At 36.2% G+C, this 20,983-nt stretch overlaps 1 pseudogene; it reads left to right on the top strand.

The window, feature by feature from the left end:
• The first annotated feature begins 13,797 nt into the window (after window positions 1–13,797).
• On the top strand, window positions 13,798–17,316 carry LOC101090082 (annotated as a pseudogene).
• The last annotated feature ends 3,667 nt before the right edge of the window (window positions 17,317–20,983 follow it).

Below are 20,983 nucleotides of genomic sequence, written 5' to 3'. Positions count from 1 at the left end.
TAAAGATCAAATAAGATGTGTATTACAGAAATCCTCTCAAATTCCCATTAAAATACCCATAAATTTATAAAACAACAATTCTTAATAGCACTGTGAGAAAACATTAAATCATAGCCTGAGCAAAAGTTCAACTAAATACCTAGTGACTTCATGTTTTCTAAATTATTTTAACAATACCTACTAAACATAGTGTTCAATATTTCTATTTGAAGATTTCTTTACCAGCATAATTTTTTTGGTCTTTGTATTTGACCTTGTCTTGGTAATGTCAATAATAATTCCAGAATTCAAGAAGTATTTTTTTCTTTTCCTTTTTTTTTTTTTTTTTGAGAGAGAGAGTGTGGCATGGGGGGTGGCAGAGGGAGAGGAACAGAGATCATCTTAAGCAGGGTCCACCCAGCTACAAGGGTCAGCTCTATCTCATGATCTGAGATCATGACTTGAGCAGAAATCAAGAGTCAGACACTCTACCAACTATACTCTTTTAGTAGCTATAAGTTATCATCTTTTGATTTTCTTTTAGTAAGCTCATAGTTCTTTTACATTTACATCTTCAAGATTTATATCTGTAACTTTTCCTCATCTTTGTGACTAACAAAGTAAGTAAACAGAAAGGAAATGAAAAGCATTGTATGGAGAATTAGTTTAGGGGGCATATGTAATTTTTCCTGCAAACAGCTGACTCGGTGCTAAGCTATTGAAGATAGATTACCTGATGTGATATGTTACAGAGTCCTAGAAAGCTTGTGTAAATTGAAATTCATTACATTTAACACAATTTCCTCAAGTAATACAAGAAACTTCATGATGAAACAACCAAAGCAACAAAAAGGCTTGCATAAATGAAGTTAACTTATATATAGGTAACAAACTATATGACATTTATTTTTAGTTGAATTTTTGAGAAAAAAAAATCATATTCAATCATGTCAAAACATGTATTCTGCATACTAAATATTAAAGTAATAGAATCGGTATAGATAAACTTTATAAAAGCTTTTAAATGCACAAGTATGAACCAAATATCAAAAGGAAAGCAGTGGAGTATTCTTTTAAAAAATGAAGTTACTTCTGTCAAGTAAAAATTCACCTTATTTCAACTGCTTTGTATGTTCATGTTCTGGCATATTGGGTTTTCTTCAAGAGAAGCACTAATTTACTTTGTAGTGTGAAGAAACTTTCTATTAGTATTTACAAGCTCAATGCTGCCTTGTCTTATGAAACATGTTATTAACTGTTAATCCACACAACACCCCTTGTTAAATACCTCATTATTATTATCTTCACTTTCCAGCTGAAGAAACACACCAGGAGAGGTCACAGAGTGAGTCAAGGCCAGGATTAGCAATGAAAAGCACCCAGTTGTTGGTGCTTTCCTTGGTCTACCCGGCCACGCTAAATAGGTGAGATGGCTTGCCTGGATAGCCACAAAGAATGGGAGCTGACCCAGAGCTTGTGTAACCAAATTCCTAATAAAGACAGCCTGTGTAGTCCTTGCCTTTGGACTTCATAAAAGTTGCCCTAAATTTGAATTGGTGGGGCCCTCACTCATATTCTTGACCTAGATCCTGAACGTTGCCCTTACTATTCCTCACCTCATGTCACCATCACTACTGAAACCCTAGGAGTTTACCTGTGGTTTGCTCTACTCTGAACCTATTTCTAAGGAGAGAAAGGTAAATAGTGCTGAGGGCATTTTACAACCTAGGGTGATATTTCTGGAGGGACTGGAATCTGTATTAATTATCTTAAAAAAATGAGACCAAATTTATAAACTTTGTGGGCTTTTTTTTATCTAAATGTTTGAGAAAAAATAAATGCACATGTAAAAAAACTGAAATTCTAGACAGTGGCTACAGTATAAGTAATAGATATCGTGTATTTTATGAAATATTGATAGACAATGAAGACATGAATTTTCTAAATTATTCAACTTCCAATTGTTAAGAAATCTTTCACGATAGCAAGCACTTTAACCTTAAAAAGAAGTATGATCAAGAAAATAGAAAAGAACTTTTAAAACTATCTAATAGCAATTAAAAATACTGGGCTTTGTTGGAACTATGTAGCTTTTACAATTTTTGAAATGTGGAGGACATGGGTTACCAATAATGTTTATAAAAAACATATTCTTATTTTAATTAATCTAATATCTCATTGGGAAACAAAGCCATTTGATTAAAGAGGTGTATAAAGGTTTACTTATTGGTAAAATATCCTAATAATATTGTATAATAGTTAATATATTTGATGTAACTGATGAAATTTATAAAAGTGTTTTGCTTTGTATAATGAAATAGGGTCCTAAGTTATTTTTTTCTTTCTTTTAAATGAAACGAAAAAACATTCCCTGGGGTGGGGGAAATAATAAAAGTATATCAAAGCTGACAGGAAAAATTCAAATTATCCCATTATCTACCCAAAGAATTGAATATATTTTTTAAAGTTTTCATATTAAAAAATCACATTTCAAAATCTGGCCCAGATGGCTTCATTATTGAATTCTTCCACATATTTAGGAATAAATAATTCTAAATACTTTCACAAAAGAGAAAAACAAGGACCCACAGCTCACATTATGGGGTCAGCACAGACTTCACTCTGAAATTTTAAATTTTAAATTGGCATTAAGAGAAAGGAAAATTACAGATAAATTTCTTTGGAAAATATAGTTGAAAATTTCTAAAAGAAATGTGAGCAAATCAAACCATAAAACAGATAATGTAACAACATTCAGTAGGGTTTATTTTAGGTCTGTAAGAGAAGCTTAACATTCAGAATGCAATCAATCTAATTCATCACATTGACAGAATAAAAGGGGGAAATGGCATAATTATATCAATAGATACAGGAAAAACTTTTGATAAAAGTCAATATTCTTTCATGATAAAAACTTTTAACAAACTAAAAATGGAGGAAAATCTTAATCTGGTAAAGGGTATCTACAAATGTCTACACCATACATTATATTTAATAAAGACATATCAAAAATTTCCCATCAAGACTGAGAACGAGATAAGAAAGTCTGATATCATCACTTTTATTCAACTTTGCACTGGATGCCCCAGCCTGTGCAATAATATTATCAAAATAAATAAATATTATAAAGTTTGGAAAAGAATAAATGGATTTTGTTTATAAATGGCATCACTGTGCACACACAATATCCAAAGCATTCATAAAGTGTTAGAATCAGTAAGTAAATTTAGCATGACTGCTGGATATAAGCAATTAGAAAATAAAAATTTTTAAAGAGCATTAATTTAGCATCAAGCACATAAAATTTCGATATATTTACCTAATAAAAATTTTGCAAAGTCTTTGCACATAAAATTGAAAAATATTACTTATGAAAATTGAAGAAGAGGTAAATAAATGAAAAAATTTACTAAAGATTGTAAATGTATCAATTATTTCCCAACTTCAATTCAATTCAATTGAATACCAATTAAAATCAAAACTTTATTTTTATTGACATTGATTAGTTTATTTTAAAATTCTAATGAAAATGCAGAAAGGTCAAGATGAGGCAAGGCAATCTTGAATGAAAATAAAGTCAAAGTATTTAAATTACCATATATCAATACTTACCAAGAAATCACAGTAAGATTTTATGATATTGACACAAGAATAGAAAAACTGACCAATGGCATATAACAAAGACTCCAGAAACAGAGTCATATAAGCAACCACAGATATTATAAAAGTGACATTGCATTGCAGTGGGGGGAAAATTTAGGTTAATAAATTTTAATCTGTATGTCCTGAATACAACCAAAATTTATTCCATATTAAGTGTAGATCTAAATAATGTGAATTACAAAACAATAAAGGTTGTAGGAGGTAATATACGTGAATACTTTCATAGCCAAAGTAGTAATTTAAAGTCCTTAAAGAGGAAACAAAATGTATTAGCCAAAGATAACACTAATAATTTGAAATATGAAATTGAAATATGAAATTAAGATTTCATATTTATCAAAATATTCCATGAAGAGTTTACAAGGCAGAATGAAAAAAAAGTTATAGTATATGTAATATATATAATATATATTCTATATATAATTTATAGAAAATGTATATATTATGTATATAGATAATATGCATGGTGTATATGAAAAATAAACATAATACATGTTACATATATACTATATAATGTATAGGAAAAATAAACAGGCTATATAAAAAATCTTCTACAACTCAAGAAATATAGATAGATGACCCCATAGAAAAAAGCAGACAAAACACTTGGACAGGCACTTCACAAAGAGACTATCCAAATGGCTAATAAACATATGTAAATGTGATCAATATCAATAGCCATCAGGTACATACAAGTTAAAACCACAGTGTAACAAATATGTATAAGATCTACACGAGGAAACTATAAATTTCTGATGAATGAAATCAAGTAAGAACTAAGTAAATGGAGAGGTATTCCATGTTCATGAATAGGAACTCAGTATGGTCAACATACCAGTTCTTCCCAACTTGATCTATAGGTTCAATACAATCTCAAACAAAATCTCAGGAAGTTATTTTGTGGATATTGACAAACTGATTCTAAAGTTTAGATGGAGAAGCAAATGAGCCAGAATAGCCAATATAATATTGAGGAAGAACTGTAAAACTACAATAATCAGGACAATGCGATATTGGTAAAAGAACAGAGAAATAGATCAATGGAACCAGATAGCAAAATCAGAAATAGCCACTGCAAATATAGTCAATTGATTTTTACAAAAGAGAAAAAGCAATAAAATAGATCAAAGATAGTCTTTTCACCAGAGGTTACTGGAACAATTGAACATCCACATATTGATGAATAATAAATCTAGATTCACCAAAAAAATGAACCTAGATAATCTAGACAGGCATTATGCTCTTCACAAAAATTAATTCAAACTGGATCATAAAATTAAAAACTAGAAAATTCCTAGAGGATAACATAGGACAAAACCTGCATGGTGACCTTGGATGTGATGATTACTTTTTAGATACAACAGAATCCACAATCCACAAAAGAAATAATTGATAAGTCGGACTTCATCAAAATTACAACTTTTGTGAAAAGCCATGTCAAGAGAGTAAGAATACAAGCCACAGACTGGGAGAAAATATTTGCAAAGACACATCTGATACATCTGGGCTGTTATCCATAATATACAAAGTACTCTTAAAACCCAAAAGTAAGAAAATGAACCATTCATTTAAAAATTGGGCCAAAGATCTAAACAGACACTTCTCCAAAGAAGATATGCAGATAGTAAGTAAACATATAAAAAGATGTTCTACATAATAGATCACCAAAAAGTGCAAATTAAAATTACAGTGAGATACCATTAGAGACACCTATTAGAACGGACAATGGACAACATTTGGAACGCTGACAACACCAACTGTTGGCAAGATTGTGGAGCAATGGGAATTTTTATTCATTGCTGGTAAAAATGCAGAATGGTACGGACACTTTAGAAGACAGTTTGGTGGCTTCACACAAACTAACATATTCTCACTAGATGATCCAGCAATCACTCTCCTCGGTTATTACCCAAAGGAGTTGAGAACTTACGTCCACACAAAAAAATCTGTCCACACACATGTTTTGTCAGCTTTATCCATAATGGCCAAAATTTGAAAGCAACCAATATGTCCTCTGTAGGTGAATGAATTCATAAACTGGAATACAACAGAAAATTATAGAATTCTACATTACAAATAATAGAATATTATTCAGTTCTAATAAGAAATGATCTATCAAGCCATGAACAGATATGCAGGAAACTTAAATAATAAGTGAAAAAAGCCAATGTAAAAAGATTACATTCTCTATTATTCCAACTATATGATACTCTGGAAAAGAAAAAAATGTGGAAAGAGTAAAAAGATAATTGGGTCATTGTGGGCAGGATTAGTATAAATAGAACACAGAGGACTTTTAGGGCAATGAAAATACCCTGCATCATATTATAATGATGGATACATGTCTTTACACATTTGTCCAAACCCACAGAATGTACAACAGGAAGAGGAAACTTTAATGTAAACTATGACCTTTGAGTGATTATGATGTGTTGCTGCAAGTTGTCAATAATAATAAATGTACCGTTGGTGAAAAATGTTGATAACAGGGGAGGCCATGCATGTGTGGGGATAGGAGGTACGTGGGAAATCTCTGTACTTTCCTCTTGGTTTGCTGTGAACTAAAACTGCTCTAAATAAATTAATGTCTCTTTAAAAAATTACATCACACACACACACACACACACACACACACACAAACATTACTATACATCTACCAGAAACTTTGGAGGCAAATACTGCCAGTGAGAGTATGAATAAGTATAATCTCTTTGTAAAGCTGTCTAGCAGTATATCTCCTAAATCAAAACATAACAATATCTTATGACACAATAAATACACTATTAAATATAGAAAATTTGAATATATATGCACTGAAAGACATGTCAAAAAATTAATAATATCATTATCTTATATAGTGAAATACTGGAAACAATCCCAAATACTTGGGAAACAACCCAAGTATCCATGAATAGAAGAACATACATAATTTTAGAATATTGATATTCTTTTTTTTTTTTTTTATGAAATTTATTGACAAATTAGTTTCCATACAACACCCAGTGCTCATCCCAAAAGGTGCCCTCCTCATTACCCATCACCCACCCTCTCCTCCCTCCCACCCCCCATCAACCCTCAGTTTGTTCTCAGTTTTTAAGAGTCTCTTATGCTTTGGCTCTCTCCCACTCTAACCTGTTTTTTTTTTTCCTTCCCCTCCCCCATGGGTTCCTGTTAATTTCTCAGGGTCCACATAAGAGTGAAACCATATGGTATCTGTCTTTCTCTGTATGGCTTATTTCACTTAGCATCACACTCTCCAGTTCCATCCACGTTGCTACAAAAGGCCATATTTCATTTTTTCTCATTGCCACGTAATATTCCATTGTGTATATAAACCACAATTTCTTTATCCATTCATCAACTGATGGACATTTAGGCTCTTTCCATAATTTGGCTATTGTTGAGAGTGCTGCTATGAACATTGGGGTACAAGTGGCCCTATGCATCAGTACTCCTGTATCCCTTGGATAAATTCCTAGCAGTGCTATTGCTGGGTCATAGGGTAGGTCTATTTTTAATTTTCTGAGGAACCTCCACACTGCTTTCCAGAGCGGCTGCACCAATTTGCATTCCCACCAACAGTGCAAGAGGGTTCCCGTTTCTCCACATCCTCTCCAGCATCTAGAGTCTCCTGATTTGTTCATTTTGGCCACTCTGACTGGCGTGAGGTGATACCTGAGTGTGGTTTTGATTTGTATTTCCCTGATAAGGAGCGACGCTGAACATCTTTTCATGTGCCTGTTGGCCATCCGGATGTCTTCTTTAGAGAAGTGTCTATTCATGTTTTCTGCCCATTTCTTCACTGGGTTATTTGTTTTTCGGGTGTGGAGTTTGGTGAGCTCTTTATAGATTTTGGATACTAGCCCTTTGTCCGATATGTCATTTGCGAATATCTTTTCCCATTCCGTTGGTTGCCTTTTAGTTTTGTTGGTTGTTTCCTTTGCTGTGCAGAAGCTTTTTATCTTCATAAGGTCCCAGTAATTCACTTTTGCTTTTAATTCCCTTGCCTTTGGGGATGTGTCGAGTAAGAGATTGCTACGGCTGAGGTCAGAGAGGTCTTTTCCTGCTTTCTCCTCTAAGGTTTTGATGGTTTCCTGTCTCACGTTTAGGTCCTTTATCCATTTGGAGTTTATTTTTGTGAATGGTGTGAGAAAGTGGTCTAGTTTCAACCTTCTGCATGTTGCTGTCCAGTTCTCCCAGCACCATTTGTTAAAGAGGCTGTCTTTTTTCCATTGGATGTTCTTTCCTGCTTTGTCGAAGATGAGTTGGCCATACGTTTGTGGGTCTAGTTCTGGGGTTTCTATTCTATTCCATTGGTCTATGTGTCTGTTTCTGTGCCAATACCATGCTGTCTTGATGATGACAGCTTTGTAGTAGAGGCTAAAGTCTGGGATTGTGATGCCTCCTGCTTTGGTCTTCTTCTTCAAAATTCCTTTGGCTATTCGGGGCCTTTTGTGGTTCCATATGAATTTTAGGATTGCTTGTTCTAGCTTCGAGAAGAATGCTGGTGCAATTTTTATTGGGATTGCATTGAATGTGTAGATAGCTTTGGGTAGTATTGACATTTTGACAATATTTATTTTTCCAATCCACGAGCAGGGAATGTCTTTCCATTTCTTTAAATCTTCTTCAATTTCCTTCATAAGCTTTCTATAGTTTTCAGCATACAGATCCTTTACATCTTTGGTTAGATTTATTCCTAGGTATTTTATGCTTCTTGGTGCAATTGTGAATGGGATCAGTTTCTTTATTTGTCTTTCTGTTGCTTCATTGTTAGTGTATAAGAATGCAACTGATTTCTGTACATTGATTTTGTATCCTGCAACTTTGCTGAATTCATGTATCAGTTCTAGTAGACTTTTGGTGGAGTCTATCGGATTTTCCATGTATAATATCATGTCATCTGCAAAAAGCGAAAGCTTGACTTCGTCTTTGCCAATTTTGATGCCTTTGATTTCCTTTTGTTGTCTGATTGCTGATGCTAGAACTTCCAGCACTATGTTAAACAGCAGCGGTGAGAGTGGGCATCCTTGTCGTGTTCCTGATCTCAGGGAAAAAGCTCTCAGTTTTTCCCCGTTGAGGATGATGTTAGCTGTGGGCTTTTCATAAATGGCTTTTATGATCTTTAAGTATGTTCCTTCTATCCCGACTTTCTCAAGGGTTTTTATTAAGAAAGGGTGCTGGATTTTGTCAAAGGCCTTTTCTGCATCGATTGACAGGATCATATGGTTCTTCTCTTTTTTTTTGTTGATGTGATGTATCACATTGATTGATTTGCGGATGTTGAACCAGCCCTGCATCCCAGGAATGAATCCCACTTGATCATGGTGAATAATTCTTTTTATATGCCGTTGAATTCGATTTGCTAGTATCTTATTGAGAATTTTTGCATCCGTATTCATCAGGGATATTGGCCTGTAGTTCTCTTTTTTGACTGGGTCTCTGTCTGGTTTAGGAATCAAAGTAATACTGGCTTCATAGAATGAGTCTGGAAGTTTTCCTTCCCTTTCTATTTCTTGGAATAGCTTGAGAAGGATAGGTATTATCTCTGCTTTAAACGTCTGGTAGAACTCCCCTGGGAAGCCATCTGGTCCTGGACTCTTATTTGTTGGGAGATTTTTGATAACCGATTCAATTTCTTCGCTGGTTATGAGTCTGTTCAAGCTTTCTATTTCCTCCTGATTGAGTTTTGGAAGAGTGTGGGTGTTCAGGAATTTGTCCATTTCTTCCAGGTTGTCCAATTTGTTGGCATATAATTTTTCATAGTATTCCCTGATAATTGTTTGTATCTCTGAGGGATTGGTTGTAATAATTCCATTTTCATTCATGATTTTATCTATTTGGGTCATTTCCCTTTTCTTTTTGAGAAGCCTGGCTAGAGGTTTGTCAATTTTGTTTATTTTTTCAAAAAACCAACTCTTGGTTTCGTTGATCTGCTCTACAGTTTTTTTAGATTCTATATTGTTTATTTCTGCTCTGATCTTTATTATTTCTCTTCTTCTGCTGGGTTTAGGCTGCCTTTGCTGTTCTGCTTCTAGTTCCTTTAGGTGTGCTGTTAGATTTTGTATTTGGGATTTTTCTTGTTTCTTGAGATAGGCCTGGATTGCAATGTATTTTCCTCTCAGGACTGCCTTCGCTGCGTCCCAAAGCGTTTGGATTGTTGTATTTTCATTTTCGTTTGTTTCCATATATTTTTTAATTTCTTCTCTAATTGCCTGGTTGACCCACTCATTCGTTAGTAGGGTGTTCTTTAACCTCCATGCCTTTGGAGGTTTTCCAGACTTTTTCCTGTGGTTGATTTCAAGCTTCATAGCATTGTGGTCTGAAAGTATGCATGGTATAATTTCAATTCTTGTAAACTTATGAAGGGCTGTTTTGTGACCCAGTATATGATCTATCTTGGAGAATGTTCCATGTGCACTCGAGAAGAAAGTATATTCTGTTGCTTTGGGATGCAGCGTTCTAAATATATCTGTCAAGTCCATCTGATCCAATGTCTCATTCAGGGCCCTTGTTTCTTTATTGACCGTGTGTCTAGATGATCTGTCCATTTCTGTGAGTGGGGTGTTAAAGTCCCCTGCAATTACCACATTCTTATCAATAAGGTTGCTTATGTTTATGAGTAATTGTTTTATATATTTGGGGGCTCCGGTATTCGGTGCATAGACATTTATAATTGTTAGCTCTTCCTGATGGATAGACCCTGTAACTATTATATAATGTCCTTCTTCATCTCTTGTTACGGCCTTTAATTTAAAGTCTAGTTTGTCTGATATAAGTATGGCTACTCCAGCTTTCTTTTGGCTTCCAGTCGCATGATAAATAGTTCTCCATCCCCTCACTCTCAATCTAAAGGTGTCCTCAGGTCTAAAATGAGTCTCTTGTAGACAGCAAATAGATGGGTCTTGTTTTTTTATCCATTCTGATACCCTATGTCTTTTGGTTGGTGCATTTAATCCATTTACATTCAGTGTTATTATAGAAAGATACAGGTTGAGAGTCATTGTGATGTCTGTATGTTTTATGCTTGTAGTGATGTCTCTGGGACTTTGTCTCACAGGGTCCCCCTTAGGATCTCTTGTAGGGCTGGTTTAGTGGTGACAAATTCCTTCAGTTTTTGTTTGTTTGGGAAAACCTTTATCTCTCCTTCTATTCTAAATGACAGACTTGCTGGGTAAAGGATTCTCGGCTGCATATTTTTTCTGTCTAGCACCCTGAAAATCTCCTGCCAATTCTTTCTGGCCTGCCAAGTTTCAAAAGAGAGATCAGTCACGAGTCTTATAGGTCTCCCTTTATATGTGAGGGCACGTTTACCCCTTGCTGCTTTCAGAATTTTCTCTTTATCCTTGTATTTTGCCAGTTTCACTATGATGTGTCGTGCAGAAGATTGATTCAAGTTACGTCTGAAGGGAGTTCTCTGTGCCTCTTGGATTTCAATGCCTTTTTCCTTCCCCAGTTCAGGGAAGTTCTCAGCTATTATTTCTTCAAGTACCCCTTCAGCACCTTTCCCTCTCTCTTCCTCCTCTGGGATACCAATTATGCGTATATTATTTCTTTTTAGTGTATCACTTAGTTCTCTAATTTTCCCCTCATACTCCTGGATTTTTTTATCTCTCTTTTTCTCAGCTTCCTCTTTTTCCATAACTTTATCCTCTAGTTCACCTATTCTCTCCTCTGCCTCTTCAAGCCGAGCTGTGGTGGTTTCCATTTTGTTATGTATTTCGTTTAAAGCGTTTTTCAGCTCCTCGTGACTGTTCCTTAGTCCCTTGATCTCTGTAGCAAGAAATTCTCTGCTGTCCTGTATACTGTTTTCAAGCCCAGCGATTAATTTTATGACTATTATTCTAAATTCACTTTCTGTGATATTATTTAAATCCTTTTTGATCAGCTCATTAGCTGTTGTTATTTCCTGGAGATTCTTCTGAGGGGAATTCTTCCGCTTGGTCATTTTGGATAGTCCCTGGCGTGGTGAGGACCTGCAGGGCCCTTCCCCTGTGTTGTGGTGTATAACTGGAGTTGGTGGGCGGGGCCGCAGTCAGACCTGATGTCTGCCCCCAGCCCACCGCTGGGGCCACAGTCAGACTGGTGTGTGCCTTCTCTTCCCCTCTCCTAGGGGCGGGATTCACTGTGGGGTGGTGTGGCCCGTCTGGGCTACTTGCACACTGCCGGGCTTGTGATGCTGGGGATCTGGTGTATTAGCTGGGGTGGGTAGGCAAGGTGCACGGGGGCAGGAGGGGCAGGCTTAGATCGCTTCTCCTTAGGTGATCCTCTTCAGGAGGGGCCCTGTGGCAGCGGGAGGGAGTCAGATCCGCTGCCGGAGGTTTGGCTCCACAGAAGCACAGAGTTGGGTGTTTGCGCGGAGCGAGCAAGTTCCCTGGCAGGAACTGGTTCTCTTTGGGATTTTGGCTGGGGGATGGGCGGGGGAGATGGCGCTGGCGAGCGCCTTTGTTCCCCACCAAGCTGAGCTCTGTCGTCAGGGGGCTCAGCAGCTCTCCCTCCCTTTGTCCTCCAGCCTTCCCGCTTTCCAAGCAGAGCTGTTAACTTATGACCTCCCAGACGCTAAGTCGCGCTTGTTGTGGGAACACAGTCCTTCAGGCCCCTCCGCTTTTGCAAGCCAGACTCGCGGGCTCTGCTTGGCCGGCGAGCCGCCCCTCCGCCCTGGCTCCCTCCCGCCAGTCCGTGGAGCGCGCACCGCCTCGCCGCCCTTCCTACCCTCTTCCGTGGGCCTCTCGTCTGCGTTTGGCTCCAGCGACTCCGTTCTGCTAATCCTCTGACGATTTTCTGGGTTATTTAGGCAGGTGTAGGTGGAATCTAAGTGATCAGCAGGACGCGCGGTGAGCCCAGCGTCCTCCTAAGCCTCCATCTTGCCGCTTCTCCTCTAGAATATTGATATTCTAAATGGAATATTACACAACGACCATGAGTAATCTAATTCTACAAACAATCATATGGATAGTCTCACAGACATAACAGTGAAAGAAACCAGACACATACACAAAAACACTATATAATTACATTTATATAAATGTCTCCAACAGGCAAAACCAATCTGTGTGATGGAAGTCAAAATAGCTGTTCTCTTTGGGGAGGTGGGAGGAGCATGGTGGCTAGGAGAGTACAAGGGAAGCTTTTAGAAATATTATCTTGATCTGGGTGATTGTTACAAAGGAGTGAGTAATATATAAAAATAATTGAGAAGTACACTTAAGATCGTACATATATATATTTGTTATACATTACACATTCATAGAAAATTTACATAAAAAGCAGAGATCACTTCAAAGACAAACGGCATAAATTTTTTTTTCATAATTATATAACAATGACTAAATTCAAGTAACAAATCCAACCCAATCTAAACAGATCAAGGTGAGGCTAAGAGGAAAAAACATTGCTTAATCTTACAATCAAAATTCAACAATTTCTATTACTTGCCAATAGATATTTTCTCATTAAGCAGCCATTGTTCGTAGATATCAATTGTTTTCAGATGAGACAAAAATTTTCTTCCATAGGTATATTTTACCTTTCTTAAATCCAAGCACCATTGCACAAATTCTCGAGTCATAAAGGAGATCAATTCAGCCAACATACCACCACTATTAAAAAATAAAGCCAAAGTACACATTTCTCTTGCCATAAACCAAATTCAAAATGTTCAGGTTATCTGTAGTGAAGCCTGTGTGTGTTTTATTTCCTTCTTGATTCAAAACACCAGAGAGTTCCTTCATGCCAGCTGGTTACAGCAGAAGCCAAACACAGAAATGAAACAGCAAATTATAAAGCCACCAGTGCTGCCTCCCTCTTAAACACCCTGCCCTGTTATCAAATGTCATATTGTTCCTCATTCCAGCATCCTCCCTTTGAATTGGTGACTAGCATTTAGGTTTTAAGCATTCTATCCCATAATATAATAAAATAAACCAAGTTTTCTAAATCTACTCCCTAGATGCAGAAACAGATATTCTTTAGCTTTGCACACTATTACTCATGTCCTGAGCTAACTTTATTATGGTTACTCTGATTATTAATACTTTCCTGGCCAATCAGTGTCTTTGAGGCCTCTGCACATTTAGCCACAGCCATTCTATTTCAGTCCCTTATCCACCCCATTAGCAAATTTAGGGTAAATAAAAGACAAGCAGACCAGGTCCTATGGGGCATTATCACTCTTCATGCTGCTCTGAGAGCCCTGGGACTCAGGTTGTAGACCCCATGATGGCTTCATTATCATGGGTTAAAGAGGTATATGTATTCCTAAAGTGAAGCACATTAATTCATACTGTGAGTTGAAATTAGGGCATAAGAAATTTCCCTTTTATTCTGGTTTATTATTTCATATTGTTGAGGCATAATGTATAGCAGGACCTGCTCTTATCCATACACTGTCTGTGTCTATCAAAAATGATTCCATAAATACAATCCCATATTGTAGCAGCATCTGAAACAACTGCATAATCTTAGCACTGAACAAGATAAATCAAATTACAAAAGAAATTTATAGATGAAGACACGAAGTCTAAGAAAGATCCATGACTCGTTCAGCATCACACCACTACTCACTTGGTATTAGGTAATCTGCTTCTATTTTATTAGTAGGTAATAGAGGTAAACAGAGAAACAAATGGAGCAATTTTCTAGCCTCTAGGAAACTGTGTAGTAGAACATTCTCAAAAATGTTTTACTGATGGGGGATGCATAGTAACAATTTTTGAGACAACTGACTTAGGCTACACTGCTTTGCCAGCACGATATTTAGTAGAAAATATTTCATTTGTGTGCATATGTGTATATGTATTATATGTATGTATGCATGTATGTATGTATGTATGTACGTATTATATACATTATGTATGTATTATATGTATGTATTATTATGTGTGTGTTTTATGTATTATATGCATTATATGTATTATATGCATTATATGCATATGTATTATATGCATTATGTATTATATGCATTATATGTATTATATGCATTATGTATTATATGCATACGTGTATTATATGTATTATATGCATATGTATTACATGCATTACATGCATTATATGTAATATATGCATTATATATATACATATTATATGTATTATATGTATGTATGTATATGTTTTATATGTATTATATATGTATATATGTATATATTATTATATATGTACATATACATGTACATGATACAAGTATACATACACGCTATATGTGTGTCATGCATGTGCACATATTACCACTTTTTGAGAACTGAAAACTCAAAATCCTCAAAAACTTAAGAGAGCATGCCATTGTAGACTACAACTTTTCAAGCCAAGACTCAAGGACTTTTGGAGATCTCAGGAGTTCAAAAGGTTTGTGAGAGAGCTGATATTTGTGAGGTATTTTGTATAGGCATACATGTGTACATTTCTGTATGTCTGGAATATAATGAGTTCATAGTGTTTCTTTCTTTTTCTTTCTTTCTTTCTTTCTTTCTTTCTTTCTTTCTTTCTCTCTCTCTCTTTCTTTTCTTTCTTTCTTTCTTTCTTTCTTTCTTTCTTTCTTTCTTTCTTTCTTTCTCTTTCTTTCTTTCTTTCTTTCTTTCTTTCTTTCTTTCTTTCTTTCTTTCTTTCTTTCTTTCTTTCAGAGAGACAGAGATCATGCACACGAGCAAGCAGGGGAGGGGCAGAGGGGGAGAGAGACTCTTAAGCAGGCTCTACACCCAGCACAGAGTCCAACGCACAGCTCAATTTCATGATTGTGAGATCATGACCTGCCTGATCCGAAATCAAGAGTTAGATGCTTAACCAACTGAGCCACCTAGGTGCCCCACTTTTACTAGATTTTGAGCATCAGTGTTTTATAACCAATTTTGTATTATTTTCTCAGGTTCACTCAGCCAAAAGAGATTCTTTCCCTTTTTTTTTTTTAGCCAAAATATGAAGCTCTTGAATAGAATAATCTATATTTTGTACTCTTCAATGTTAATGTTTTCACATCTAAAATCTGGAGAGTGTGAGTTAGGTCAAGCCCTAATCTAGTTTGATTTTCACAACATGAATTCTTCAAACTTAACTGATCATTTTTCCTGAGTCCAGTAGAATTCTTTTGAAAGAGGTAGCATATCTAAAGTTGCACACTGGCCTTCTGGATCTCAAAATAAGTCATGCAACCACTGCCAAATGGTATATTTCAATAACTGCATCACATTGGCACTACTATATAAATTCCTATAAGGAACAGACTGATGGATGCCAAATGCCAGGGGAAATTGGTTTCTTCTATGGTGGAAGCAAGGAGGACTGTGTTTGGAACCCAGGAGATCTTCTGAGGTTCTTTTTACAATTCCCATGCCAACAGTAAAGATTAATGGAAAACTACTGGAACCAGAAAAGGCAGAGTAATTAAGGATTCAGATCTTTCATGAAGGAAGATTTGGATCTACATAGCCAGTTACAAAAAACTATAATCCTACCTTACATCCTTTTGAGGTCCCATGAGAAAGGTAAGAGCTTTAAATGTTACCAAACTGGGATGGGTATTGGCAAAACTATTTCTCGCTTCCTTACAGAGATAAAGTCAATTGTTTGGCAAAGCATCCAAAGAGCCTGGCTACTGTCCTTCCTGGGGCATGTGATTGAGAGATTAGAATTTGGAACTCAACTAAATGAAAAAGTATCCATACAATACAAGCACATGAGAGTTTTGTATAAGGAATACATACTTGTTTTTGTGGGACTTTTTTTTTTAACTGTTGGTGATGACAAAACTGTGAAGCAGTAGAAAATGGATGGACTGGGCTACGGAGAAGAGGAGGAACCACTGCATACGACATTAGGAAAGAGAGTGTATACAGGAATTGCTCATCACTGGAAAGAAGCTGTTTTTGCCACATGTGGACACCAAGTAGACATTTGGGATGAACAAAGAACCAATCCTATATGTTCGATGATCTAGGGATTTGACAGTAGTGTTAAACTTAATCCAACTGACACATTTCTCTTGGGCAGTTGTGCTTCTGACAGGAATATAGTACTATATGATATGAGGCAAGATACTCCTCTGAAAAATGTCATCTTAGGTATGGGAACAAATACAATTTGTTGGAACCCTATGGAAGCTTTCATTTTTACTGCAGCAAATGAAGATTACAACTTCTATGCATTTCAGAAGCATCCACTATACACTCTTGTAATGGTATGTGTGGATCTGTATCTGCAGTGCTTAATGTACATTATTCTCCCACTGGGAAAGACTTGATGTCTGCTAGTTTTGATGAATCGATTTGAATCTTTCCTATTGGCAAAAAAAGAAATGGGTTAGTCTATCATGCAAAGAGAATGCAACATGTTCTCTGTATAAAATAGACTTCTAACAGCAAATATATTACGTGTGGATCTGATGAAATGGACATTTGTCTGTGGAAGGCTAATGCTTCTGAAAAACTGGATGTGCTTACTTCACGAGAAGAAGCAGCCAAAGGGTATAGCCAGAAGTTGAAGGAGAAACTTCAACACCATCTTCATATAAAACGCGTTGCTCATCACCGATATCTACCAAAATCTATCTACACCCAGATTCAAGAACAGCACACCATTAAAGAAGTTGGTCAACAAAAGGAAGGGAATCGTTTTAAACACAGCAAGCCTGGATCTGTACTGATTGTGTCAGACAAGAAGGAATACATAGTGACAGTTCTGAAATAATACCTGGTATTCCCACCAATCCTAATGTATAATTACTTGTTACATTTTTATTTTAAAACTGTGCAAATAAATGTACTGGCTCTGGAATAATCACAAACAGTTCAGTTCTATGTGTAGAGTTGCTACCCTGGAAAATTATCCTGTAAGGTGGCCTGCTTGATAAAACTATCCAACATTTTATCTTTGATCAGCCTTCTTATTCATTAATATGGTATTTGCCAACTTAACTTACTTTTACTTTTAGAACCTGCAGATATACCTTTGCACTGATCTATTATTGTAGATACACTAAACATTTGATGTGGAAGAACTATGCCAGAACTTTTTTTCAATTCAATTAATTTTCTGTGCTTTATTTGTATTTGCCTTTTTGAGACTTTAAAGATGGTCACTTATATAGCTTTTATAAATAATAATTATAATTTATAGTCAAGGTAATAAAACCCCTTTTTTTTTGCAAAAAAAATTCCTTGTGTTGACTGTTTCCAAACCTAAAATGTTTTAATTATTAAGGTTTGCTGATATTCTAATAAAACCATCTGAGATTGTTATTGTCTGCCATATCCGTTTTTTTTTTTTGTCTTACATTTTGTCTAAAATGTAAGCCTGGTGAAGCCAAAGGCTATGTGTGGTAAATAGTCTGGCTCATGCTTCGTCTTTCTAAACTTCGTTCTGGGGTGACTTCCTGTGCCACAAACTAAAAAATAACCTTTTCCAGAACAGATTCCAGGTAAGTATTTGATTACTATCTTTTTGATTATGGCAGATATGGCAGTCAGTTACAGAGGCCCAGCCATTCCAGTCATTTGGAAAAACCCAATTCCTTATATTAAATCCATTTTTGTTGAAAATAAAGTAGTTTCTGTTTTTCACAATTCATTTCTGACTAATGGGCACTCAATTTTTGTTGACTGAATGAATGACTATAATTCTAATAAAGCACAACATACATTAAAAAAGAAAACACTACAGAAAAGTTCACTTATGTTCCCCAGAAGGCAGACTCCAAGACAGCGATCTACACATAGTTCATGGGCAGGTGTTTTCGGGATCAACACCTGAACTGGGGAGTAAAGGAAGGTGAATTGTGATGCATATCTAACAAAGGCATTAGCAATCATACCTGGAAAGCTCGAGAACTAGAATGTTTTTTATAAGTTGTCCAGAACTATGAAGAGTGACAGGCTTTTATACTCTTGCATCAATCAGTAACTGGATATGAATGGACATCTTCCCAAAGGGTGTGATCATGGACTAGGCGGTGCTCTTCTTGGGTTAGGGCAATTCCCAAAGATAACCTGCTGACTCAGCTGAGAGCTGTCAGCCACCCACACTCCCAGCAGCTGGGGAAATGAGTGGTTTAGTTCTGAGAGGGGGAAGTGGTAGATCTGGACAGTGCACTATGGCATCCACTTCACAAAGACAGAATTAATGAAAAACAGCCATGGGACTGTGAGCCAGAAAGCCTGGATTTATGTAGCATTTCTTCCACTTAGTAGCTTTGGGAATTTGGACATGTGATTTAACTCTCTGAATTTGTTTCCTCGTCTACAGAAATAGAATACTGATAACATATTATTATATATAATAATAATCCATGTTAAAGGTTTATTGTACTATACACAAAAGAACATGGCAGTCTGTAGATCTTTCAAGAAGCTAAGCGTAAACTTGGTAGCTGTAAGAGAATTCGTACAGGTCTTAAAATTGCTTGCTGAATTCATGGAACTGTACCTTCCTAACACGTATCCTTTTCTACATGTGTATTTTACTTCATAACAAGAAATTTAAAAAGCTCACCTAGAGGGTAATCAGAACAAGAGAATTTAGTGCACTATTCACTAAACCTGTGGTTGGCCACCTTTTAAGAGTGGTGTGTCAAGGTTTAGCCTAATGATGGCTCATTTATTCCTATTAAATTTAAAATCTCAGTTATTATTTTGCAGGAAGTATTGCTCAAAATGACATGGTCTGTTTTTAAATCAGTGCTCACTGTAACTGTACACACACTATTGGAATAATATAGAGAAAATTACAGAGAAAGCAAATCAAAGAGAAAGACAGAAATATAGTTAAGTACATTTAATTTATTCACTCATTCTTACGTTTATGAATTTATCAAATGACAGGTTATTATGAATATACTTTGTGGAAAAACTCAGATATCATTAAGCACGTGCATGCCATGCAGAGTTTGAACATGGGTAAGCAATGACCTTCTTTGACTTTAAATGAAAATAACCTATCCAACCTTGTTGTGCCAGTATTATTATACATTGATAGCCCTGGAAGGGCATTCCAAGTAGAGTTGTCAAGAGCTAGGTTCCCAAAACTAAACTAAACCCCATACCCCATACCCCACTAAACTTTTCACCACTGTTATGTAGCATGTCATTTTCTCTTTTAAAAAAGACATTAAATTGAGACCATGGTGCCCTGTAAACTTTCCAACATACAATCTCCCACAGCTCCACTTATATTTTAGGATGCAATACAGTAATCAAGGTCCTATGATGTATATGCCACAGACAGCATGGTGATGGTGGAGGGAATAATATATGGTACCACCTACACGGTTTCCTTTATACTTCTTGTGACAGCTCCTGTCGTTAGGAGTATTGATGGTCACATATTCTTTATGTCAAGACCCAGTTTGGTTGCCTCTTCTTCCTCAAGTTGGTGAGTAAACAAATACACCATCCTCAGGCTAAAATCGTAACATACCTCTCTTGGGGCACTGGGGTGGCTCAGTCAGTTAAGCATCTAACTCTGGATTTTGGCCTCAAGTCATGATCTCACAGTCTGTGAGATCAAGCCCTGCATTGGACTCCATGGTGACAGAGCAGAGCCCGCTTGGGATTCTCTCTCTTTCTCTCTCTCATTCTCTCTGCTTCTCTCTCTCTCTCTCTTTCTCAAAACAAATAAATAAACTCAAAAAAAGAAAAAAGAAAAGCATAACACACCTCTTTTAAAAGGTGGGCCAACCACTGGTTTAATGAATAGTGTACTAAATTTTCTTTTCTCTGATCATCCTCTATGTGAGTTTCTGGTTTTTTTCTTTCTTTTTATTAAATGGAATGCGATGTAGAAAAGTGTGCAAACTCAGATTTACTGAATCATATTCTCCAAGGACAGGGCCCTACCATCTTTGCTAATATATTCACTAAAATGAAGAAATATGGGATGAAGGAAACGGATATGCTACTGTACTGATTGTTCTAAGGCAGGCAGGCAGGCAGAAAATGCTAGTTAACTGGCTACTGATACACTGATGTATTTACTACTAGGAAATAATAATTAATTCCCTGTTTACCAAGTAAACCATCTTTTTGTAAACATATGTAAACTTCAGACTGTCTTGCATCTTAGGTATAAGCATAATAATCACATCTCCCGGATTCAATGAGCAGTTACGAGTGTCTAGGAGGTTTCCTGATGACAATTTTCCTTGCTTTGATTGTTCTGTAAATATAATGGCTATAATGACTAAACAGAGAGAGAAGCCAGCTGAAGGGAACACTGTGTTTTTTATAATCCTCTCTCCTGACTTCCATTTACTTGGCCTTATTTTCCAATTGGAAATGGTGAAATCCTCAATTTTTTCTGAAAGCCAGAAACAATGTTTACATGACCTACATAATTTACACGGTAAATTCCACTTCATGAG

Source organism: Felis catus, chromosome F2 (genome assembly GCF_018350175.1).
Source record: "Felis catus isolate Fca126 chromosome F2, F.catus_Fca126_mat1.0, whole genome shotgun sequence".
Lineage (NCBI taxonomy): Eukaryota > Metazoa > Chordata > Mammalia > Carnivora > Felidae > Felis > Felis catus.
This window is presented reverse-complemented; position numbering and strand designations above follow the sequence as displayed.